General features: G+C 41.6%; 1 long non-coding RNA gene across 1 annotated transcript in view; it reads right to left on the bottom strand.

The window, feature by feature from the left end:
• Positions 1-22,359, bottom strand: part of LOC138759921 (uncharacterized) — a 33,435-nt gene extending 11,076 nt beyond the window's left edge. Inside the window, exon 1 of the long non-coding RNA XR_011355228.1 lies at positions 22,246-22,359. This is a non-coding gene — a long non-coding RNA (uncharacterized lncRNA). The remainder of the gene's footprint in view (positions 1-22,245) is intronic.
• Positions 22,360-26,554: the final 4,195 nt, after the last annotated feature.

Here is a 26,554-nt window from a genome sequence, read left to right as displayed (position 1 = left end):
ACCATCTGTAAATTGGAGGAGCGACACCTAATATTCCATCAGGGCCCTCTCCATCCAGAAGCATTAACATCAACTTCTCTGGTTTCTGTTGGAATATCCCCCATTCTCCCTCTCTTTCCTATCCCTATCTTTTTTCCTCCAGCTCCACACTCCATTCTCTCTCCATACACAGAGCCATCTCCCCTCCCCTATTTGCTGTTGTGCCCTCCCTCCCTTACCCACCTGTTAGCTCTTGCCCGTGGGCCTATGCTCCTCCCAATGCCCCTGTCACCACCATTCAGGTGTATGCCTACATTTTGCTCATACCTTGATGATGGTCTCAGGCCTGTGGCTTAGCCAGGATTTGACACTAGGGGGAGCAGGAGCACATACAAATAGTGTCATGACCATGGCTGTACACGGGCACACACATTTGCAACCAATGCACCATGGAAATTAATGTGCGCAAATCCACGACGCATACAATTTTAAATTCATTGTACATTTTTATTTTGTATTTAACAAAGCTAAGACAATATCCTCTTTCATCTAGGTTTCATTCTATCAAAGCTCAGGGTACCTTTGGGAACCTAGCCCCCTCTGCTCTAACCCCTATCCCTCCTCACTCTCTCCCGCCTAAAGTCCCACTCTCATCCTTCCAAAACCCACTCAGCTCCTCATCCATCCCTTCCTTCTCTCTCTCCAGCCCCTTCATTCTCTTTTCCCTTCCCTTCTTTTCATATCCTCCCTCTACCTCTCCCTTCCACTCTTCGCTGCCAACTCACCCACCTCTCCTCCCTCCCCAACCCACCCACCCCTCCTCCATCCTTTTCTCCCACCAAGCACACCTACACATGACCAAATGTCACAAGAAAAATACAATCTTTCTCTCGGTACTAGAACACAAAAAGATATAATGTGACAAATTTAGTCTTGATTACAGTAAATCTTCAGCTATGGTACTACAGCTGATCACCCAAATCCAGTACCTGCCTTGGCTAAATACACCTTATTCTCAGGGTATTTTTTCTGAGCCAGATACACTTTACCTAATGACTGATGTGTTTGATAATAACCCTCAATGCTGTGGGCTGCCAGAACCTTGATTGCCTTCACGTTCCTGTTTCGCCAGGACGGCAGGACTAGCGTCATCAGTCCTGGGAAGCAACATCTCCCAATCTGATCCCACAGACCATTCCCCACCATTCCAATGGAACACAGGATGCCCTCTCATTGCACGCTGGCGTCTGTCTCGCAGCTCGCCTTGGAGCTGTCCTTCAGAAAGCTTTCAAAAGCTCCACTGAGTCCTTTGTCAAACGGCTCACTTATGGCTGACTTTGTGCTTCAATAAGATGTCGGGCTGGAATTGGTACCAAATGTTGATAATGAAATTCACTTTTGTTTGTCGATGCCTGAAAAGTGTGATCAGGCACAACTGAAGCTGCTTCATTTGGTCCTGAGGGCGAGCTTGCCTGCAGCTGGAGTTGGTGTTACCAGTGTGTCTGGTTAAATTTTTTTTGGTAATAAGCAAGCACAGTTTTCCACAGAGCCCGCAATACTATTTATCTTATAGTTTTGGGTGTTTATCAGAGCTAGATTGAAATCTTGTGTAAATCAATGATTATCTGAAAAAAATCTACTTCAGAAAGCTTTCTGAGTTAGGTCAGTCAGTACCACTTTATGTGACTTCCACTCGTCCTTTCATTCCCACACTGCTCCTCCCTCCATGTCTCAGGGAAATGTCAGGGCAGACTTTGAAACTGACCTCCTTGTTTCTTCCATGAATTCAAAGCTCAGTATGGTTATTTTCATGTCCTGCTTTAACAGACAAGGATTGAGTTGTGTACTAGGAGTGTGAGGGGATGTTACTTGTTGCCATTGGTGGGATCCAATGGGTGCAAATCTTGGTTATTTTATTCTGGTTGGAGCACTGCTTATCATTGGAAGGAGACCTGTAACATCAGACTGATAATCACTATCAGGGTGTTTAAAAAAAGGGAAACATCAAATATTTATAATTGTGATTTGATTTTAAAAATAGCTTCCATAAATTGCAATAGTTGCAATGCCATTTTAAAATAGTAAATCCAGTGCTAAACTATGTTTTCAAAACCACTTAAAAAAAACAATAAGGTCACATTACAACTGGAATCTAACACTGAATAGCCAGTGCCTTTTCTTTTTGCTTTATTGAAGTTATTATCTCATCTGTTCATGAGGGAAGGAGAGATGGGGAGTGAAGGAGCCTAGCGCAGACCAGAAGAAGTGAAAATGTGATGTAGGAGGGCCATGGGGTTGAGGCACTGCCAGGCTGTAAAGGCAGGGGAGTGGTTGCTCCCCCTAATCCCCCCAGCTACACCCCTGGCTCAGGCCTGAAACACTGGTTTTGTATCTTTATCTTGGCTACATAACTTTATCTTTGCTACGCTGTTTGACCTGCTGAGTTTTTATGGTCAACTTGGTTCTTTGGTGAACAGTCTAGTGAGTCAACTCTAACATTTATACAGTGGAGGAGCAAGCCCATGACAGTTTGTGTTGCTATGGCTATGAGGAAGAAACTGTCTCCCAGCCGGTTGGCGTATGATGGAAGGAGAGAGAAAAAGAGTGTCTGAGGTGTGATGCATTCTTCAAGATGTTGGCTGCTTTACTTTGGCAGTGGGAGGTGTAGATGGAGTTGATGGAGTGTCATGTTCTGAGCTGCATTTACTGCCTTTTGCAGCTTCCGAACTTCTTGCATGCCACACTGTGATGCATGCAGCTAGTATGTTTTTGAGAGGTGGAGGGATATGCCAAACTTCTTTACCTTGTAAGAAAGTAGGGATGTTGGTGTACTTTCTTGAACATCACATCAATGGGATTGATGTTGATCAGGTTGCAGGAAATATTTATCTCCAAGAACTTGAAGCTACCTCTTGTCTCCATCTCATCCCCATTGATGTGTAGACAGCTTTGCACAGATGCTTCCTGGCCTGCTGAGTGTTTCTAACATTTTCTGCTCAAACAAGGGTGAAGGAGAGAGAGAGAGAGGGTGGGGAGAGAGAGGGGAGAGATAGAGGAGAGGGAAGAGATAGAGGAGAGGGAGAGGAAAGAGATAGAGGAGAGAGAGAGGAGGGTAGAGAAAGTGGGGGGTAGAAAGGGAGGGGAGAGAGATATTTTTCATCCTTTTTCGCATGGAAATGAACATATTCTACTGTCCAATGATATCCCTCAGAGTGAAGAAAGTGATTCATGCCTGAATGCATATCCTATAGGACTAATATGCACCATCAACCACTTTAGTCACATCACAGGCACATCATTGCAGTCTTTTGCAACATTGGAAGTCCAGACTTCCAATGCAATGAGCTGGATGTTGCTCACGAAGCCTTGCTGCCTCTGCTATTCTTCCCTTTGATCCCTTCAATGTTTATCACAGAGCTAACATTCTTTTTTGTTGAATATTTTATTTTGGTTTTCATAGCCTCATAAAGCAACTCAAACAACCAACACCATATTTTTCAACATTCATGTAATATACAGAGTCTGTATTTATCCCTCCCCCTCCCTTGCCCCCAAACATATAATCATATAAATTATAAAAATACAAGTGGGGTTCACAGCCCCCAAAGGTATGGAATAAAAAGAAAGAACTAAAAAAAACAAAACTGAAAAAAAAAAACTAACTAAAAAGTGCACGTCACCTGTGCCCTGTCCCATTTCCTTCATTCCACTCCTTTCCCTGCTGGGACAGATTTTTATAGCATCCATATTTCAAAAGGAGGGGGAACTAGGCAAAACTCCGTGCCCATGTATTTCAAATAGGGATGTCACACTTTAATGGATGTGTCATATTTCCTCCTTAGATTGTAAATGATTTTCTCCAATGCATTTCTATATTCCATCGTGTGGTATTTAGTTGGGAATCAGATTTCCATATGATTGCTATAGACTTCCTGGCTACCCCCAAGGCAAACTTCATGAACTAAATTTGATATTGGGACAGTCTAAAACTCATGTTCCCAATGTTTCCCAGAAGGTACAATTCTGGATCTCGTGGAAAATCCTTTGTAATTTGTTTTCAGAATGTCCCCCAGGTCCTCTCTATGCACGTGTACATAGCCAGGTAGAGTGGACAAAGGTACCAATCTCCACATCACACCGAAGGCACATTTCCAAATTTTGCGGTTTTGATTTATGTAATTTTTTGTGGTGTGAGGTACAACTGGTGCAAGAAGTTTTATTGCACCAATCTGTATCTGGTGTAAATAACGCCCGCCACACTGTCCAGACATAGGTCTTGCCACCACTCTTCATTGATTGTTGTGGCCAAGTCTGATTCCCATCTCTCCCTCGACCTGTGTAAGCCCATCTTCCGGCCCATCACTTTGGAATATGTAATACATCTTAGAGATAAATCTACACGCATTCACCTGTCGAATTAGAATCTCCACATTACTACATCTAGGTAGTAATTTTTCCCTTAAGAAAGATCTTATTTGCAGATAGCAGAAGACTACTCTATTCGGCAAACGATATTTGTTCCTCAGGTGCTCGCATGAAATGAACTACCTTTGTTTATAACAGTCCTCGATACACTTGATCCCTTTCTGGCACTGACGCCCAGACTGAGACTGAGTCACTGGTATATAGGCCTTTATTCACAATGGACCTCATCCTGTGCCATGACCTGGGCTTTCTGGGGAAGGTCAAAGAGGGAAGGGCCACAGGTAAAGTCACAGAATGAGGCAGAACCAGGTAATCAGGAATACAGCAGTTCAGCAGTTCATCACAGGCACCAGGTGTCCAGGATCTTATGACCCAGAGTCAAGGGTATTATTTGTTCTGAGTCAAAAGCATTTTAGGAGATAACCTCACCTTCCATCCAATACATTGATTTATTCTTTACCATATCTGGTATATAATTTAGTATGGCGTTATCTGTTTTCTTTGAAATTAATTTAGTGTCAGAGCTACTATTCTTAGCCATCTGCCCTCTCCCATATAACTTCTCAGCTCCTTTCTCTTCCAACCTTTCATCTGTATCTACCAATGACCTTCTCTGTTAGCCTCCCCCCTTTCCTTCCTCCCTTCTCTCCCTATCCCCTTTCACCCAACGTCTTATCAGGCATCTACATTCCTGATGAAGGGCCCAGGCCAAAAACATTGATTACCCTTTCAACCCTTTAAATGTTGTACGACCTGCTGAGTTTCTCCGACATGTTTGTACGATGTTCAAGCATTATCTCTTTACAGCAGGAAATGTTCAGAATCAAAATCAGGTTTATTGTCATGAAGATTTGTCAGAAACCTTGTTGTTTTGTGGCAGATGTATTATGCAGGACAGGATGCAAAATTATTATAAATTGCAATGCTGTAAATATGATATCTTAAAAAAGTGCAAAAAAGGAAAGTGAAGTAGTATTTATAGGTTTGTTTTCCATTCAGAAATCTGATGATGGAGGGGAAGAAGCTGTTTTTGTAACACTGAGTGTGTGTCTTTAGGCTCCTGTACCTCTTGATGGTAGCAGTGAGAAAAGGGTAAGACTGGGTCATTGGTGCTAGAGGTTGTTTTCTTGAGGCACCGCTTCATGAAGATGTTCTTAATGAGTGAAGACTAATGGCCATGATGTCCTTGGCTGTGTTTAAGACCTTCTGTAGCCTGTTCCTAACCTGTGCAATGGCACTTCCATGCCAGGCAATGATGCAACCAATCAGAATGCTCTTCATCGTACACTTGTAGAAATTTGCAAGAGTCATTGGTGACATACCAAATCTCCTCAAATTCCTCATGAAATATATCTGCTGGTATGTCTTCTTCAATTCCATTGACATGATAGCCCCAAGATATGTCTTCAAAGATTTTGATATCCAGGTCTTTGAAGTTTTCCACTACTGACCCCTCGATGAGGACTGGTTTATGTTCTCCTGGTCTCCTCTTCCTGAGTCCACAATCCATTCCATTGTTTTGCTGACGTGGAGTGCAAGGCTGTTGTTGTGACATCTCTCAATCAGCTGATCTATTTTGTCCTGTATGTTTCCACATTGGCATCTGTGATTCTGCCAAAACTGTGGTGTCATCAGCAAATTTGTAGGTGACATTTGAATTATGCCTAGCCATACATTCATGGTGTTACAGAGTTCTGTGTTGTGTATTGGCCTATGTGTTGTGTGGTTTTATGTTAAAAAGTGACAGTTTGCCTTAGAGAGCCAAGGTGAAGGTGGACTCCTAAGAGAGTGGGAGACAGACTGAGCATATGCAGAAAAAGAAAAAAAAATCTGGACTTGGATGATAAACCACCACTGGGGGTGCTGTGGAGTGGAAGAAGGCCCAGAGCATGAGTCATTGTCTGGAGGACAGTTTAGAATGTTGGGATTTCAAAAAGGATGAATATTCTGAAGGCAGCCAGAAGGATCTGGACCAAGCCAGTTGTTCCTCTCTCTGCAAGCAACACAAGACAACTTTGAATTTTGTACTCTCTCTCTCTCTCTCTCTCTCTCTCTCTCTCTCTCTCTCTCTCTCTCCTCTCTCAAAGATATTTTGGCTTCAGTTTACCAAACAAACTGAATTTTGTTTATGATCTTTGCTTCAGTTGAGATCGAAGTTTTGTGTTTGTTTTGTGTCTAAGTTTTTCTGTGGGCTGGTTGGAAATATAACTTAGACTTTAATTATATATGTTATATTTAGGCTGGGGAATTTATTAGTTTTATACTGTTATAGAAATTTGCATAGTAACCAGTGGGCATTGTTATAAAAGGGGGGATTTTGAATGAAAGTTTGAAGGTGAATTTTTTTTGTTAATAAAGTAATTGTTCATCTTTACCCCTGTGTGATATGCCGCCTTCTTTGTGGTTGCTGGTTTGATCTTGTAACAGTGGGTGTAGAGAGAGTAATGCAGTGGTCTGAGCACACATCCTTGAGCTGCACCTGTGTTGATTGTCAGTGAGAAGCAGGTGTTATTACTGATCCTCACTGACTGTGGTCTTCCGATGAGGAACTCAAGGATCAAGTTGCAGAGGGAGGTGCAGAGGCCCAGGTTTTGAATCTTGGTAATCAATACTGAGGGGTTGATAGCGCTGAAAGCTGATTTTTAATTGATGAAAAGTTGCCTGATCTAGGTATTGCTGTTGTCAAGGTGATACAGGACTCAGTGAAAAGCCAGTGAGATTGTATCTGCTGGGGAATGATTGTGGAATTAGGCAAATTGCATGGGTCCAAGTCTTTGCTTATGTATGAGTTCATTCCAGTCATGACCAATCTCTCAAAGCATTTCATCACAGTTAGATGTGAAGAGTGTGAGTTGAATAACATAGAGTATGCAAAATAAAAAGGTGCTCTCTGGAACTAAGGCAAAATCTGAGAGAATATGGTTGTAAGAGGGGCAGAAATTGACAGTCTTGGGAGAGTGGGGAATGCTGGTCAGAAAATGACAGCTAAGGATCTATGGGGAGAGGGAAGGGGTGGAAGTGACAGCCAATATCCACACAAGTTATGGGTGGGTGGGTATGTTTTAAAAAGAAGGGCAGTGTTGAATGGTCAGATGACTGGGGATCAGAAATGGTTGCAGTTGCATTCCCATCCAGAAAAAAGAAACACTCTCCAATTTTATCTTAATTTCTAGGTGAAATAAATTATTTTTGAAACTTTCTAAATCTTTAATTCAAAAGATGAGTTAAAATTATTCCTTCCTGTCCACATTGTCTGAGCCTGAATTGGGATTTTATTTTTGTTGAACAAGAAGTCTTCAGATTCTGGTGCTGATTGCAGTACACAAATGTGCTGGAGAAAACCCGAAAAAGGGCCCAGGACTGAAACCTAGGTTACCCTTTTCTTCTTATGGCTGCTGCGTGACCTGTTGAATTTCTTCAGCACTTTTGTATATTGGGGTTTAATCTCCTGTGGTGAACTGCATTAATCTGGCTCTGCCCCGTCCTGTGACTACACCCATGGATCCTCCCTCTTGATCGTGTATAAAGGCTCCAACACCATAACCCTTCCCCAGAATGCCTAGGTCACAGCACAGGATGACCTTCAAGTTTATTGTAAATAAAAAACTATATTTCTGTAACTCTCATCTTTTGAGTTATTGATTTATTTGAGTTATTGCAGCATTGGAGTATTCCCATATACAGGAAGAATATAGATGATTTGGAGGTTGGAGAGGAAATTTAACAGGTTGGTGTATGGACAACATGACATCTGAAGTAAGGTTGAGGGTGGTCTATAGGTAATGGGGACAGCCAGCACCCTCTTCTTTGGGTGACAATAGCAAATAACAGAGGTCATCTCATTTAGGTAGGGTGGAGGAAAGTTTAGGGGAGATGTCAGAGTTCATGTTTTTACATAGAGGGTGGTGGGTGCCTGGAATTTGTTGCCAGGGGTGGTGGTGGAGGTTGGTATCATAGGTACATTCAAAATACTCTTCAATAGGCACATGGAGTGTTAGAGAAATAAAGGGTTATTTGTGTGTGATAGGGAAGATTTAGATTGTTATCGATTCTATTTACATACATCGGCACATCGTGGGCTGAAGGGCCTGTAGTGTGCTCTTGTGTTCTATAAGTAATTTTTTAATACTAAATGGTCAAAGGTCTTACATTGTAACTGAACTTCTTCAGCAAGAGGTTTGTAAATCTATAGAATTTGTTGCCACAGGCCATCTTGGAGGCCAGGTTATTGGATGTAATTAGAAATTGATAGGTTCTTGATTAGCCAGGGCATCAAAGATTATGGGGAGAAGGCTGGGTTGTGGGGCTGGGTGGGAAAATAGATTGGCTCATGATTAAATGGTGGGGTAGACACAGTGGACTGAATGGCCTATTTCTGCTCCTATATCTTAGGGTCTTATAATCTTAATTGAAAGAAGTGTTTGATTAAATTAAATATATTGGGGATAATAATTATCTGTGAGTTTAACCACCCTCTTCAAGAAGGTTTCTTTGTCCCTTGGCTCCTTTATGTTGAAACTATGGAGAAAATATTTAAGCGTCCACTTTGTCAAACCACCACAGGATCTCGTGGATAAATAAGATCACTCCTCATTGTTCAAAACTCTGAAAAATACTGAACCAACTTTCTTAGCCTTTGTTGAGAGCTTATTCTCAAGAATTAAAGTGGTGAGTCTCGAGGAGAAACACACTAAAACTCAGAACATTCTTTTTAAGTCCTTAAATTTAAATTCCATTTGCCCAAACTCTTTACTGCTAATATAGTGACAGAAGTCCCCATTCTGATATCAGATGTATCAGTGAGAGAGTAAAGACAGTTAGGGCTGTCTGTGAATATTGCTATTTTCATTTAGAAAGCAATAAACTGGATGCTGCTATTTTTTCTAAAATGAAATTTTGGCTCGAATTAAGTTGATATTAATTCAGCAACAATATTTCTCTCCACTGTTTTGAATCAGCCCTCTTCCTTGGCAAAATAAGGGCTAAGGTATGCACACATTGGGTTTCAATGTGTGATTGTTGGCTGCAAGACAACCTTGATGTTAAAATGATAAACAAAGTTCCAGAATGGAGAGTTCAGTGAATCACCAACTTATAGCACTGAGGGAGGGTTAAATATTTGTTCACATTACTTCAAAAGAGATAGTAGTAAGAGCACAAAATGCAGGAAATACTCAGCAGGTCAAGGAGCAGAGAGGAATTAAGTGAACATTTTGGGATGATGTCTGTTCATCACAGCTTTCTCACCTCAATCTTGCTTCACTTATGTATGAAAAAGAGAGGCTGAAACTTTGCTGAGTGCCCTGAACCAATGTCACTTCATCTCCTCTTTCCACAGATGCTGGTTGATCTACTGAGTATTTCGAGCATTTTCTCTTTTAATTTCAGATTCCCAGCATTGATATCTTTTGTGCTTTTCTGCTGTGGTGCTGACAGCTTCTTAATCTCTTCTAGGGTTCAGAACCATATAGCAGGGAAAAAAAAGATAGTTTTCTTGTAGATATTTAATTTTTTTTATTTACAACACGGTGGCAGGGCTTTCCCACCAACAAACCCATGTTGCCCAAATATCCCGATTAACGCTTTTATGTTTTGAAAGATGGGAGGAAACCCTTGCAGGTTACAGGGATTATTGGAACGTAATACTACATTTAGGATGTAACTTGCATGAAATTTTCTCTACCATAAGGAAGACAGAGATTCACCACTTCATCCAGTGCCCCCTCACAGAAATGAGCAAGGAATGAACTTGCAAACCCTGGTTTACAAGACCAGTGCTGTAACCACTGAGCTATCAGTCTAAGGATAGGGGGGAAGCTATTTAGGTTTACTCGAAGAGTTGTGAACTTGTTAAATGTTTGCTGAAACTGCATATTTTTAAAGCGTAAGCATTAAAATCCCATTCTTTGTCTTAAGAGTTGTGGCTGCTCATAACTCCCAGTCAACACTAACAAATAATCTCTGGCTTCTTTGCCTGTGTTAATCAGGATAACGGGTTTATTCTAGTCTGCAGCTATTATAGTTTTTGTTCACTGCTGCTTGTGTGAAAGTCTCACAATCTGCTGACTCAAAGACATGCACTTCATCTACTTTCCCTTTTAATGGGAGCATGAACACCGGTAATGGCCATTTGCAAGTTTCATCAAAATGCAGGTTTCTCATGTCCTTACTGTGACCTTCCAGGCAGCCTTCTGCCAGGAGTTAACAGGAAAGTCAGCAGACACTGTGATTGTAGTGTAAATCTCTCCAGCACTTTTGCGCATTGCTCTTCCGCCAGGTGTGCCTTGCTGTTGCCATGAGGGATGAGGGGGTTGGGGGGGGGGAAGGGAGGAAATCAGGACCAGTGAAGGGACTATTCTTAAATAGCCTTCCAAGGTCCTCCCATCCTTCTGCATGATTTAGGAACATAGGAACATAGGAAGTAGGAACAGGAGTAGGCCAAAAATGGCCCATCGAGCCTGCTCCGCCATTCAATACTGTGAGAGATGAGTAAAACTGATATAAAAATATGAAGATGAGGAAACTAATATAGATATATGGATAAATGAATAAAGCCAGTATGAACAGGATAAGAAATGGATATTAGAATGTAGGAAGCAGAGTCAGTCTGAGTAAGATAAGAATCTTCTGGCCTTTAGACAGAATCAGCAAGTCCGTATGAATGAGATAAGGATAGACAATAGATAATAGAATGTAGGAAGTAGAGTTAGTCTGAATAAGATAAGGGTCTCCTAGCCCTGACAGAATTACCAAGTTCTGCATATGAAATTAGTAAGGCCTAGACAGTATTAGCAAGTTCTACATATGAAGAGGCAGGTTTGTGAATAAGGACAATGAGGATAATGAGGATACCCCCTGGTCCTCCAAGTTCACAGAAACAGCATGTAGGCAGGCAGGATTGCCTAATGCCAAACCTATCCAGGAGGCAGAAGAATGTAAGGGGGAGGGTATTCCTATACTGAAATAAACTGTATAAAAGTTGGGTGAGCCCCAGTGTGTGTGTGTACTCCCAGGGTAAGGGGAAGCACTCAACTTTGCATTGTTGTATAATAAATGTTCTTTGTTCTCAATTTTTGTCTTGAGCAAATTCTGTGAAGGTACTTCTGTTTCTAACAAATGGGGTCTCGTCCGGGATCCAACTTCCTCCACTGACAGAGTGCCCGACGACGGGGGTAGGTGCACCCCAGCTGATTCAGCTTGACTCTCGGACGAAGGGTGACTGGTCAGTGGATGAAGCGAGTGAAATCCGAGAAGAGGCATTGAGAACAAACAACGAGAGGACATTAAGGAAGCACGCTAGAGCTAGCTACTGGATCTCGGTAAGAGAAATTTTACTTACCTGTTAGTATGGGAGGTGTGAGTAGTAAGGAAGAGAGTCCTAATGAAGGATGGAAGGATCAGATAACCAAGCAAAGTCCGTTAGGATTAATGTTATCTGATTGGGGTGCGGGGAGAACCCGTGGGAAAGACAAACTGACCATGGTCAGGTATTGCTGTTTGGAATGGGTTAAAAGTCCGATAAAAGGGAGTTCAGTATATTGGTCAAAGCTCGGATCCGAGGATGACTGAATGTGTCAGGCATTGAACATCTGGCTCTATCAAAACCAAAGAGATAATCTTGAGAGCAGGGAATATGCAGCCTGCTGGCTCAGGGGATCGTTTGATCAACTGGTTTGAATGAAAAGGAATGCAAGGACAAGAAAGACAAGAAAGATAAGGAACCTTTTGTCCCTGAAACACAAGGATGGGATGTGTTACATTCCCTTCCTCCACTTTATGCTCCTCCTAATCCGGCTCCTATCTTTCCTCTCTCTCCTATGCTCTACCCTTCTGCACCTTCCCCTCCTCCCCCACAGCTAAAGAAAGGAGAAGAAAGTAGGGGTGGTATGATGACCCGTTCACAAAGTACTAGATTACCACCCTATTGACAAGAGAGGGAGGAGACTTTGATTCAAAACAGTGTGAGACCCTCCGGGAGGGAAGGGCAGAACCCTTTGATTCATTTCCCGGAGAGCAGGAATCTAGACATTATAAAGGAGAGGATAAGCCAGAAATTAACTGGATGAGACCTTTACGGGAAGTTCCCATGGGAGAGGGTCTCGGTTTTGTAAATGTGCCTCTGACTAGTACGGAGGTGCGTAATTTTAAGAGAGAATGCCCAATAAACAGAAAGGAAAGGCTAAGATTTTGATGCAGGCAGTCAAGGAAGTCGTGGAGGGACAGCAAGGAAAGGGTAGGGGCTGTGTGCCAGCTCCTGGACATTGGGAGGAGCTCCTGGAGTGGGAGAGTAGAGACCAGAGCAGGGGCAAGGGTAGAGGGGAATTCCGGGGACGACGACTGTTCCCGGGACCTCGTGGTAATCCCGGTAGGAATTGGGAAACAGGAGCATTAGTTTGCTACCATTGTAAAAGGAGGGACATTTTAAGAGAGAGTGCCCAATGCAAGCCAGAGAGACGCAACCTTACACACTGATGTGTTGGAATATAGGGGTTAATTAATCATAGAAAGTATGTAGAATATATGCTTATGTACTATTCAGTTTGTATACATGAATCCAGTACTATGTAACAATTTAATATTTACCTCATGGTGAAGGGAAAGAGTAATGTAAGTAAGGGGCAGCAACAGTATGTAGCAAAGTTGGCTGATTACAGTAGGTTTAGAATTGCCTGCTCCCAAAATACAAAAGAAAGGATATGTATGAAACAATTTAGTAGGAATGTTAAGGCAAAAGGAGGTGTTGATTAGCACAAACAAAAAGAATCCTGACAGAGACTGTCAGAAACAAAGAGAATGGAATCAGTAAGAAGACAGAAGGAGGTGTTGAGTAGAACAGAAGAATATGGCCAGATGAGAACAAAGAAATAATTAGAAATATCTGGGGTATGAATTGATTTCTGATCAAAACAACAGGATATTCTGACCTTGAGGATTAAGATGGGAGCTCTACACCCCAGATAACTGCAGAGCAGGAAATTACGTGATAAATCTTATGCAAGAAATCTAGCAAAGAAAGCCAACTTTTGTTCTGTATGATAGTGAAATCTAGCAAAGGAAGCCAACTTTTGTTCTGTATAAGGTTGAGCTATATAAACTGTAGAGACTGGACAGTAGAGGTCAGTCTTGGGGAATAGCTCACTGTGCAGGTGACCTATGAACTAACGACTGAACCAGAGCTCTGTTAAGCTTTATTCTTATGCTGTGTAATAAACTGATTCTCCTATCACTTCATTTAACAAACACGCTGGACTCAGATGACACATAGACTAAATTAAGGGTAGGGTAAAGCCAGAGTCCGACAGATGGAAGCAGATTATGAATAGGGGGGGGGGGGGGTCACGGTTCTCAGTCAATACACTCCGTGGGGCTTCACGTAGAACCATTGGTAAATTTAAGCATAGAACCCCACAGTGACAAGATGACCTTTTTAGTAGATTCTGGGACAGCCCGGTCTAGTACTTTACAACCACCTGAGGGTGTTAAGATAGAGGGGACCGTGATGATTTCGGGAGTAGGAGGAAGAGACTTTACAGTCCCTGTATTAAGAGATGTAAGAATACAAATGGAAGAAAAGATAATAACAGAGGATATTTTACTAGTTCCCCAAGCTGGAGTTTGTTTGTTAGGACGAGATTTACAGGACCAATTGGCTATCGGCACCAGACCACAGGAATCAGGTATCGGGGTTCAATTGTATGTATTAAGCGAGGAAGATTGAGAACTAATAAATCCTGGAGTATGGGCAGAAAGAGGCAATAGAGGAGTGTTAGATATTCCTCCCCTGCAAGTTACTTTAAAAGATTCTGAACAAGTAATTAGACGAAAACAGTATCCAAATCCGATGGCTGGCCGAAAGGGGCTGCAGCCAGGAATTGACCAGTTGGTGAAAGATGGTATACTCGAACCTTGTATGTCACCTTTTAATATCCCAATTTTACCTGTCAAAAACCAGACGGTACCTATCGATTAGTGCAGGACTTGAGGGAGCTGAACAAAATTATTCTCACCCGTCACCCGGTTGTACCTAATCCCTATACAATAATGGGTAAAATCGATCCCCATAGTAAATGGTTTAGTGTGATTAACCTCAAAGATGCTTTCTGGACCTGTCCATTAGCAACAGAGAGCAGAGACTTGTTTGCCTTTGAATGGGAAAATCCTTTTACTGGACGTAAGAATCAATACCGGTGGACGGTCCTTCCCCAGGGCTTTACAGAATCACCAAATTTATTTGGCCAGGTCTTAGAACAAATACTAGATGAGGCTCCTCGGAGAGAGAATTGTCAGTTGATACAATATGTTGATGATTTGTTAATTACGGGAAAAACGTATGAATTAGCTAAACAGTATACTGGTGAACTTTTGAATTTTCTGGAGAATAAGGGTCTTAGGGTGAGCGATTCCAAATTACAATTTGTTCAATCAGAAGTTAAATATTTAGGACATCTGGTAAGTCAGGGAGCTAGGAAAATAAGTCCAGAAAGGATACGTGGTATTCTACAGATTCCCCCTCCCAAGAATGCCCAAGAACTTAGGAAATTCCTTGGTTTAGTGGAATACTGTAGAATCTGGATTGAAAATTATTCTAGCCTGGTCAGATTTCTCTATGATAAACTCACGATTCTAGGGGGCAAAGCTGTTGTCTGGACAGAGGAAGAGATTAAAGATTTTAACTTGGTGAAACAGCGCCTTATTAGTGCCCCAGTGTTGGCTCTACCCAACCTAAACAAGCCATTTGACCTATATACCAATGCAAAAGGAGGTGTAGCCACCGGAGTACTAACACAAGAGAGGGCAGGCTGTAGACAGCTAGTTGCTTTTCTGTCAAAAGTTTTAGACCCTGTTTGTCGTGGTTGGCCAGAGTGTGTGCAAGCCATCGCAGCCACTGCTATTTTAGTTGAGGAAGGATGAAAGATTACGTTTGGTGCCCCGATGATAGTTCACATCCCTCACACAGTTCGCAATATTCTCTTACAACGTGCTGGAAGGTGGCTCACAGACTCTAGAATTTTAAAATATGAAGCGATCCTAATGGATAGGGATGATTTGACCCTGATTACGAATAAAGAACACAATCCAGCAGCTTTCTTGGTTTCTCCAAATTCTGACAATACCATAAATGAGTTAGAGCATGTATGTTTAGAGGTAATAGATTTACAGACCAAAATTAGAGAGGATTTAAGCGATGAGCCTTTACAGGAGGGTGAAAGGTGGTTTATTGATGGATCTTCCCATTACATTGATGACACTCGCTATAGCGGGTATAGTGTAGTGGATGGGAAAGAAGGAGTGGTGATTGAAGCCGGTCGCCTCCCCGGTCATTGGTCAGCACAATCTTGTGAATTGTATGCCCTCTGTAGAGCACTCCAGGGTCTAGAGAACAAGGTGGGCACGATCTACACAGACTCAAAGTACGCTTTTGGTGTAGTGCACACCTTTGGGAAGATCTGGAAAGAGCGGGGAATGATAACTGGAAAAGGACAAAAGTTGATCCATGAAAACTTAATTGTCCAATCTCTAGATGCTCTTACATTACCTGAGGAAATAGCTGTAGTTCATGTACGGGGCCATCAAAGTGGTGACAGTCCTGAAGCACAGGGGAACAGACAGGCAGATGCAGCTGCCAAACAGGCTGCGCTCACGGAGAAAATAGACATGCAGCTGTTACTGCCCACCCCTGGAGTATCCTATTCATTCTATTAAACCTGGTGATTGGGTATATGTAAAAGCATGGCAAGATCACCAACTAAAACCTGTCTGGGATGGCCCCTATTGTGTACTTTTGATTACAGTGACTGGCGTGCGAATGAAAGAAAAGGGATGGAGCCACATCGAACGAATTAAACGAGCTGCTGAACCACAGACTAATGACATTGATAATCTACCCTCCACCTGGCGGGCAGTCCTTCATCCTTCTGATCTGAAAGTTACACTACGCCGAGAAAAAGTGCTGTAATGTTGTTTTTACCATTTATTGTATTGTTTACTTGTTGGTTCCCAATTTTTGGGACATCACTAAATTACTGACAATGTATTAAGTCCTCCTGGAATAGGGGCAGCAGAGGTGACAATTATTTACCTTTAGAATGTAGACAGGGCATAGATATAAAGTATAGTAGTCATAGTGGGGTATGGGTTAATATAGGATCCCAACATGGACCAGGGGAACAGAACGGCTCTAGAGGAGTAGATTTGATTTGTATTTTGGCCTCTGCAGGTATTAAAAAGAGGAGTTTTAAAGAGATAGCACAAAGAAGATGGTGGGACAATGACAGACAGAATGTTAGTCAGGATTGTACATGTAGCAGAGATAGAGTGAATACATATGCTAATGTTCACAGACAAGCTGCAACTCACAGGTTCAGTGACAAGAAACACCCCTCCCCAACTTGGTCTCCTGTAAATCATCCTTTGGGTCACACAGACATTCGGAATGTTAAGAACCACCACTGTAAAGGGAGTTCCAGTTGTAAACGACATAAGCTGCTCCAGAACACCACAGTTGCTTGGCATTTAAATTGTTTAATCAGACTCCAGCCTTGGAGATCATCACCGAACAGACAGTGATGACCCTGAATTTATGGGCTGAAGAAAGACGACAGATACGAGCCACAGTTCAACAAAACCGCCTGGCTCTCGATTACTCGTTGGCTGCTGAAGGCAACGTTTGTGAAAGACTGGTTAATGACAATGCTCACAACGGTCAGGCGGTTAAAGACACTTCTTCAGGAGTTCGAAAATCTTCCCATGCCCAGGTTCAGATGTGGCAACCTTGGTCCGGTGTGGGATGGACTAGACTTTTTATTGGTAACTGGAGTCTGATACCCACTGTTCTGACCATTATGGTGCTCCCCTGCCTAACGACTTGTGTGCAGTATTTAATTAATCGAACCCCTCGTCAGAACACTATAACCCAAAGGATGTATGTTTCCCTAATTCTGTCTAATGATGCTGAGACTGCAGTTCGTTTACTGACCAGCTGGGAAAAAGACCAAGTTTGCAAGTAATACATTCCAGTTGAGAGATCAGTAACACTGATCATTGTGAGAGATCAGTATCACTGATCTAAAAGAAAAGTGAGGATTGTGAGAGATGAGTAAAACTGATATAAAAATATGAAGATGAAGAAACTAATATAGATATATGGGTAAATGAATAAAGCCAGTATGAACAGGATAAGAAATGGATATTAGAACGTAGGAAGCAGAGTCAGTCTGAGTAAGATAAGAATCTTCTAGCCTTTAGACAGAATCAGCAAGTTCACCTATGAATGAGATAAGGATAGACAATAGATAATGGAATGTAGGAAGTAGAGTTAGTCTGAATAAGATAAGGGTCTCCTAGCCCTAGACAGAATTACCAAGTTCTGCATATGAAATTAGTAAGCCCTAGACAGTATTTGCAAGTTCTGCATATGCTGCGCTGGGTGGGTCACGTCTCCAGAATGGAGGACCATCGCCTTCCCAAGATCGTGTTATATGGCGAGCTCTCCACTGGCCACCGTGACAGAGGTGCACCAAAGAAAAGGTACATGGACTGCCTAAAGAAATCTCTTGGTGCCTGCCACATTGACCACCGCCAGTGGGCTGATATCGCCTCAAACCGTGCATCTTGGCGCCTCACAGTTTGGTGGGCAGCAACCTCCTTTGAAGAAGACCGCAGAGCCCACCTCACTGACAAAAGGCAAAGGAGGAAAAACCCAACACCCAACCCCAACCAACCAATTTTCCCCTGCAGCCGCTGCAACCGTGTCTGCCTGTCCCGCATCGGACTTGTCAGCCACAAACGAGCCTGCAGCTGACGTGGACTTTTACCCCCTCCATAAATCTTCGTCCGCGAAGCCAAGCCAAAGAAAGAAAGATATGAAGAGGCTGTAGCCCTGAGAGTTGGGAAGGTGTAAATTAGAACAAAGACAGGTTTGCGAATAAGGACAATGAGGATAATGACATGATGAGACACCGACAGGATACCCCCTGGTCCTCCAAGTTCACAGAAACAGCATGTAGGCAGGCAGGATTGCCTAATGCCAAAACTATCCAGGAGGCAGAAGAATGTAAGGGGGAGGGTATTCCTATACTGAAATAGACTGTATAAAAGTTGGGTGAGCCCCAGTGTATGTGTGTATTCCCAGGGTAAGGGGAAGGACCCAACTTTGCATTGTTGTATAATAAATGTTCTTTGTTCTCAATTTTTGTCTCGAGCAATTTCTGTGAAGGTACTTCTGTTTCTAACAATATGATCATGGCTGATCTAATTTATGACCTAACTCCACCTACCTGCCTTCTCCCCATATCCCCTAATTCCTTTATCATGTAAAAATTTATCTAACCGTATTTTAAATATGTTTAATGAGGCAGCCTCAACCACTTCCCTGGTTAGAGAATTCCAAACATTTACTACTCTCTGGGAAAAACTATTTTTCCTCATCTCTGTCCTAAATCTACTCCCCCGAATCTTGAGACTGTGTCCTCTCATTTTAGTTTCCCCGGCCAGCTCAAAAAACCTTCCTACATCTATCCTCTCCATACCCTTCATAATCCTATATGTTTCTATAAGATCTCCTCTCATTCTTCTGAACTCGAGCGAATAGAATCCTAGATGATTTAATCTTTCATCATAAGTCAACCCCTTGATCCCAGGGATCAACCTAGTAAACCTCTCTGGACCGTCTCCAAAGCCAATATATCCTTCCTCAAATATGGAGACCAGAACTGGACACAATACTCCAGGTGCGGTCTCACCAGTACCTTATACAGTTGCAACATTACCTCCCTACTCCTGAATTCAATTCCTCTAGCGATGAAGGCCAACATTCCATTTGCCTTCTTAATAACCTGCTGCACCTGCAACCTAACTTTTTGCGATTCATGCACAAGCACTCCCAAGTCCCTCTGCACAACAGCATGCTGTAGTTTTTCACCCTTTAAATAATATTCAGCTCTTTTATTTTTCTTGCCAAAGTGGATAACCTCACACTTACTAACATTGTACTCCATCTGCCAGACCTTTGCCCACTCATCCAGCTTAACTATATCCCTCTGCAGACTCTCCACATCCTCATTACAATTTGCTCTTCCACTCAATTTGGTGTCATCCGCAAACTTGGCTACACCACATTTTGTCCCCTCCTCCAAGTCATCAATGTAAATGATGAACAGTTGTGGGCCTAACACTGACCCCTGCGGCACCCCACTTACCACTCTCTGCCAACCTGAAAAACTCCCATTTATCCCGACTCTCTGCCTCCTGCCAGACAACCAATTTTCAATCCAGGCCAATATACTTCCCTGGACTCCACTTTCCTGTAACTTACTGAGAAGTCTCTTGTGCGGCACCTTATCAAACGCTTTCTGGAAATCCAAATATACAACATCAACCTGTTCCCCTCTATCCACTGCACCCATTATATCCTCAAAGAATCCTAACAAGTTTGTCAAACAAGATCTTCCCTTTCTAAAACCATGCTGCGTCTGCCTGATTGAACCCTTACGTTCCAAAAGTTTCAATCTCCACTTTCCATTGTGGATTCCACTTATTCTTTGCAGAATGCAGATTCGCTAACATGTGTGAAGAAGGATGCAAGGGTTCTAGTTACTGTTTCATATCTAGCAGTAATGTGGCATTGTTGTGTTTCCTTTCAATACTAAATTACTTATCTGCTCTCCCAGAAAAAAAACATAAAACATAGCAGAAGTATAGTATTTTTTTTGTAAAGATATATATAGGGTCCTTTTTCATGAATAGTACAGATTAATATGATAGGAGGGTTTATCATCAGATGTAGAACCATAATACAAAACATCATGAAAACAGGCCCTTTGGCCATCTAGTCTGTGCTGTACTAATTGTACTACCTGATCCCAGTGACCTGTGCCTGTACCATATTTCTCTACACTACCTACTCCTGCTATCATCTGCAAACTTCAAGTCAGTCCACATTCTTATAATCTTTAAATCACAAAGCTATTCATTCCATCATCTAAATCATTGATTTCCAACATAAAAAGAAACAGCCCCAACACCGAATACCACTAGCAACTGGCAGCCAACAAGAATATGATCCCTGTATTCTAACTCTCTGCTTCCTGCTCTACCGTCGTTAGTATGTCCCTCTTATCTTGTTAAGTAGCCTCATGTGTGGCACCCTGGCAAAGATCTTCTGAAAATCCAAATATGCAACTTCCACTGCCTCTCCTTTATCCAGCCTCCTTATCATTTCTTCAAAGAATTCCAGTAGGTTTGCCAAGATTTGCCTTGAAGGAAACCATGCTGGCATTGGCTTATCTTGTTCTGAGCCTCCATGTTCTCCATAACCTCATCCTTCACAATCAATTCCAACTCCTTCCCAATCATTGATGTCAGGCTAACAGGTCCACAATGTGCTTGCTGCTGTCTCCCGTACTTCTTGAGTAATGGAGTGTTATTTGCAATTTTCCAGTCTTCTGGGACCATATCTATTGATTTCTAAAAAATCATTACCAATGCCTCCACAAACTTTGCAGCAACTTCTTTCATAACCCACAGATGCAATCCATCTAGTCTGGGATATCTATCTAGCCTTGGACCATTCAGCTTTCTAAGCCCTTCCTCCTTTGTAAGACTAACTGCACTCACTACCCTTCGCTGACACCCTTGGACATCTGGTACACAGCTAACATCTTCCACAGGGAAGACTGATGCAAAATACTCATTTAGCTCCTCTACCATCTCCTTGTCTCCCATTATTATTTCACTGGTGCCATTTTCTAATGGTTCTATATCTACTCTCACCTCTCTTTCACTCTTTATATACACGAAGAAGCATTTTGTATAATTTTTGATACTATTTTCAAGTGTTTTTTCATACTTCATCTTTTCTCTCATATTTTAGTTGCTTTCTGCAAGTTCTCAGTCTATCTTCCTACGAATTTTTGCTTTCTTGAATGTCTTCTCTTGTTTTTACATTGGCTTTGACTTCCTTTGTCAGCTACAATTGTGACATTTTTCCATTCGAATAGTTCCTTTTTTTTGTTGCATATCTATCCTGCACACTCCTCATTTCTTGCAGGAATCCATCCATGTCACTTTGCAGTCCTTCCTATTAGTGTCCCCTTCCAATCTACTTTGGTCAGTTCCTCTCTCATGCCACTGTAATTCCCTTTACTCCATTGAAATACCAACACATCTGACTTTAGTTTCTCCCTGTTAATCTAAAATTAAACTCAATCATATTGTGATATTGTGAACCCCTAATGGTTCGTTTATTCTAAACTCTCGAAACACATCTGGTGCATTACATAACACCCAAACCAGTACAGCTGCTCCCCTAATGTGCTCATTAACAAGCTGATCTAAAAAGCTATATTATAGGCAATCTACAAATTCTATCTCTTGAGACCCAATTCCAACAAGATTTTCCCAATCTACTTGCTTAGTAAAATCCCCCTGACTACAATAACGTCGCCTCCCATTATTCTTTTGTACGGACACCTCCCAACATTTTTCCATTCCTTGATGAAGGGCTCTCACTCGAAATGTTGGTTATGTATTTTTAACTTTATTGACCTGCTGAGTTTCTCCAGCTTTGTGTTTTGACTTCAACCACGGCGTCTGCAGATTTTTGTGTTTTAGTACTAATAACATTGCCCTTCTGACAAACCCTTTCTATTTGCTGTTGTAATTTGTTGAACACAACCCAGCTACTGTTTGGACAACTGTATCTAATTACCAATAGTGTATTTTACCCTTTCCATTTCTTAAACCCATCCACAATGATTCTATATCTTCTGATCTTATGTTATCTCTTTCTAATGATTTAATGTTATTCTTTAACAACAAAACCACACCACCACCTCTGCTTACCTGCCTATGCTTTCAATACACTGTGCATCCTTGGAGATGTAGCTCCTTATGACATCTATCCTTTAGCCATGACTCTATGGCCACAACATCATACCTGCCAAACTGTAGCAAAATTCCAAGGTCATCCATTTTATTTTTAATGCAATGTGCATTGGGAAAAAAATATCTGTGCTTTCTGCCTGAAGAGGTTGTGACCAGAGTAATGGGTTCCTTTATGATGTTAGTTGCCCTCATGAAGTACATCATTTGGATGTCTTCAATAGGGAGGTCGGTCCCCCTAACGAACTCTGCTAGTTTGCCATTTTTTCAGTCTTCTGCATTCCTGAGTGCTCAATTTTCCAAATGACGCTGTGATGAAAGAGTTTGAAAGAGTGGTCTGTGATATGTAAAATCCCCTCAGACTTCTTGGAATGTGGATGCATTAGTGTGCTGTCTTCGCAGCTTCCTTGGTGGTGCAGAAGAGATACTCTGACATATGAACTCCCAGGAATATGAAGGCACCCTCTACCCTTCTACCACTGTCCCATCAATGAAGACAGTCCCTTGGCCTCCCTTTCATAAAGGCCAGAATAAGTACGTAGGACTTGCTGACCAAGGTTGGCTGATTATAATTGGAGATATAATGTTTCCAACATTAATATTGTGACTATAATTTTAAAAATATGTTATTCATAACTATAGACACTGGATAGCTTGAAGCCATGAAAAATTCCACATCAATTGAATTTCTTTATTTAATTCCTTGATCTTAATGCAAAGGAAATGAAATAAATACACACTTTGGCCAAAAACTCAGAACACTACCAACTATTTACATAGCAGAATAATCTCAAGGAAACATTAACAGGAAATTTCTGCTTCTCCCAATTGCCTGCAAACATTTATCAGCCATGATATCAAAAGGAAATGATAAAGGAGATTAATCCATTTCCACAGTCAAGCAATTATCACTCAAAATCCATGGATGCTGCTTGCTGAGAAAAATCTGTGCATGCTTCCTTGGTATTGTGTGATTTCAGGATATGTGGCCACCATATGGCTGACTGTTCTCTTGATGTAAGGTGGTCCATAATATACCATCGAATCTTGGTTTGGCAGGATTGACATGTGAAGAAAGCCTAGATAGATTACTATTATACTCACTGAGATTTAGAAGAATGAGAGGAATTCATCGAGGCACATAGAATTCTGACAGGACTAGTCAGTTTAGATGCAGCAATATATTCTTGATGTTGGGGAAATCCAGAACAATGGGTCACCATTTCAGGATAAGGGGATGCCATTTTGGATCGAGATGAGGAGAAACTTCTTCACTTAGAAAATTGTGAATTTGTGCAACTCCCTGCCACAGAAAGTTGTTGAGGACTGTTCACAAGATATATTCAAAAGAGAGTTAGATGTGGCCCTTATGACTAAAGGGATTGGGGGGGGGGGGGGGCGGGGGGGTTTGCAGAGAGAAAGAACTGAGGGCACATGATCAGCTATGGTGATATTGAATGGTGGTGCAGACTGGCCTTCTCCTGTTCCTGTTTTCGATGATTCTATAATTATTGTAGTAGACTTCTACTTTGTTGTCCTATATTTTTGTTTCCCCTCAAGTTATATTTGCAAATGGTCAGCCATTTGTTCAACATAAATCTTTATTTTTAAGCTAAACATGCATTTTCTCAAAAGTTGCTCATAGGTGGTTCCAACAGTTAAAAGCAGAATATTTAATAATCATGTATTGTTCCATTTGGATTAGAAATTCAGGACAATATTTACAAAAAGAAAATAATCTAGCCAGAATTATGCTTGGGTGAAGTTGATCTACTTGGAATAAACAATAAAGTATTTAATTTTATTTTGAGTGGAATGTATCTTTCGTAACTGTGTTATAGCAAAAACACACACTCCTTTTGAGCAGTTAATGTTTCTAAATTGATTAGCTTTTATCGCTGTTAACTTTAAACCCATGTAAACATTAACAAAGAAATTTACAAAATGTGAATTCAGGAGTTGGAGTAATCATTTAATCTTCCATTCAGCCCTCACAATTTAAAGATACAGCATGGTAACAGGCCCTTACAGCCTGTGAGGCTGTGCCACCCAAATGCACTCATATGACCAATTCGCCTACCAACCCCATTTATCGGAGGAAACTAGAGCACCCTTGGAAAACGTATATGGTCGCAGGATTGTACATTGTCAAATGTGCATGTGCACTAAAGTTCTTACTTGCTGTAGCCGAACAGGTAGTTAATAAAGTACTTGATAATAAAGATTGATGTGGCTGGCAATTTCCAAATTCAACCAAAAGATTGGCCTGCAAAATACGTCTACTTCAATGATCATAGAATTATAGAAAACAGGAGCAGGAGAAGGCCATTCAGCCCTTCAATGGCTGATCATGTGACCTCAGTGCTCTATTCCTGCTTTCTCTCCATACGCCTTGATCCCTTTAGACTTAAATGCCACACCCCACACCCTTCTGAATATATATAGTATATAATGAACTGGCCACAACTATTTTCTATTTTAGGGAGTTCCACAAGTTCACAACTCTTCGAGTAAACCTAAATAGCTTCCCCCTATCCTTAGACTATGACCCCTTGGTCTGGACTTCCCAACACGTGGAACATTCTTCCTGCATCTAACTTTTATTGCAGTAATCTGTCAAAATTTTACGTATCTCAATTATATCTCCTCTCATACTTCTAAATTCCAATGAGTATGAGCTTTGTCTATCCCGTCTTTCTTCATGCATCTGTCCTGCCCTACCAGGATTAAGTGGCATATTGTGGACCATTTTACCCATTGTCAAAGAGCCCAGAGAAAATTAAGCTATGGTGGGTGGGGAGTCATATATCCTAAGATCACACAATACATAAGGAATTATGCATCATTCATTGATTTTGAGGAATAATATTGGCTTGTCTGCAAAATTGTCTGTGGTAATTTGAACCCAAGTCACTGGCACTTATTAGTGTTGAGCTCGCCGCTACACCAACGGTGCTACCTTGATATAATGATATTGAGTATATTGTTAAATACATTGTACAATGTACAGATGCACCCACATTCTTATTTCCTGCAGCCAAACAGATACTTCATAAAAACTCTACTTTAGCAGACATTGAACTAAATTTAAAAGAAATACTAAATACAAAAGATAGGCGACTGTGAATATTTATTGTCTACCTAAGTGCAAGGTAAGAAGTGGTGCTTCAATCGTGCAGACTGGTCTTTTACTGGGTGACGGTGTAATTTATGATTAGTGCAGTCAGGAGAGGTTCAAGAGCCTCACTGCTGTTGGAACTGTTCTTTAACCTGAAGGTTCTAGTCTTCAGGCTTCTGTCCCTTCTTCCTGAATCTTGAAAATTTTGGGTATTGGTTCTAATGAGATTCCTGCACTTTCTAATGCAAAATTATACCAGGCCTCTCTTCACTCAACTGTAATTTGATCAGTGATCACTGACAAGGAAAAGATGTATCCTTCTTGATATATATCTCAATATTTTTTCACTATGTCTAGTCATCACAGGAAATAAAAGGGCGAACTCTTGAAAAATGCTACTTCTGTGAGAAGAGCTGGCACCCCAGAGAGAAGTGCCCGGCTCAATTTGCTACCTGCAGTTATTGTGGGAAACTCGGGGCACTTCGCCAAAGCACGTAAGGCAAAAAGTACTCCCACTGATAAGAAGAAGAAAAAGAGAAGCACCAAGAAAATGCATCCTGGAGCTGCAGGAATGGAAGACAACTATGAAAAGGGGGAATCTTCTGACGGGCAGGCTGAATCGACTTCAAGTGATGGCGAGGTGAGATCCCCTGTGATAGCTCAATTGACTATAAAGCTTGGGGGATGTTACAGACTGGAACGGTCGACTATGAAGTGGGAGGTGAATGGTGAGACTCTTGATTGTCTAATAGACTCGGGGAGTACTGACAACTACATCCTTGAGAAAGTTGCCAGAACCTTAAATTTGCGGAGATATCCAGTGAACCGAAAGATATCGATGGCTTGTAGTGAACTTACAAACACTGTACTGGATAAGTATAAAGTTACTTTAAATTTGCAGGGACATTGCCTTGCTAATTTGTGGCTCTTTATTATGCCAGAGCTCTGCGCCCCTGCGTTACTGGGGTAAGATATTCAATCTCAGATGAACAGTGTAGTGTTAAATTTCGGTGGGCTACTACCCACACTTACCATCCGCTGCATTAGTTATTGCGGTCTGTCCACATTAAAGATCAAAGCTCCTTCCCTTTTCAGTGATTTATCTCCTGAGTGTCAGCCGATTGCTACTAAGAGCCGTACTTACAGCAAAGA

The sequence above is a fragment of the Narcine bancroftii genome, chromosome 4, assembly GCF_036971445.1.
Source record: "Narcine bancroftii isolate sNarBan1 chromosome 4, sNarBan1.hap1, whole genome shotgun sequence".
NCBI classification, from domain to species: domain Eukaryota; kingdom Metazoa; phylum Chordata; class Chondrichthyes; order Torpediniformes; family Narcinidae; genus Narcine; species Narcine bancroftii.
The sequence above is the reverse complement of the archived record's forward strand: the minus strand, read 5'-3'. Positions and strand labels throughout refer to the sequence as shown.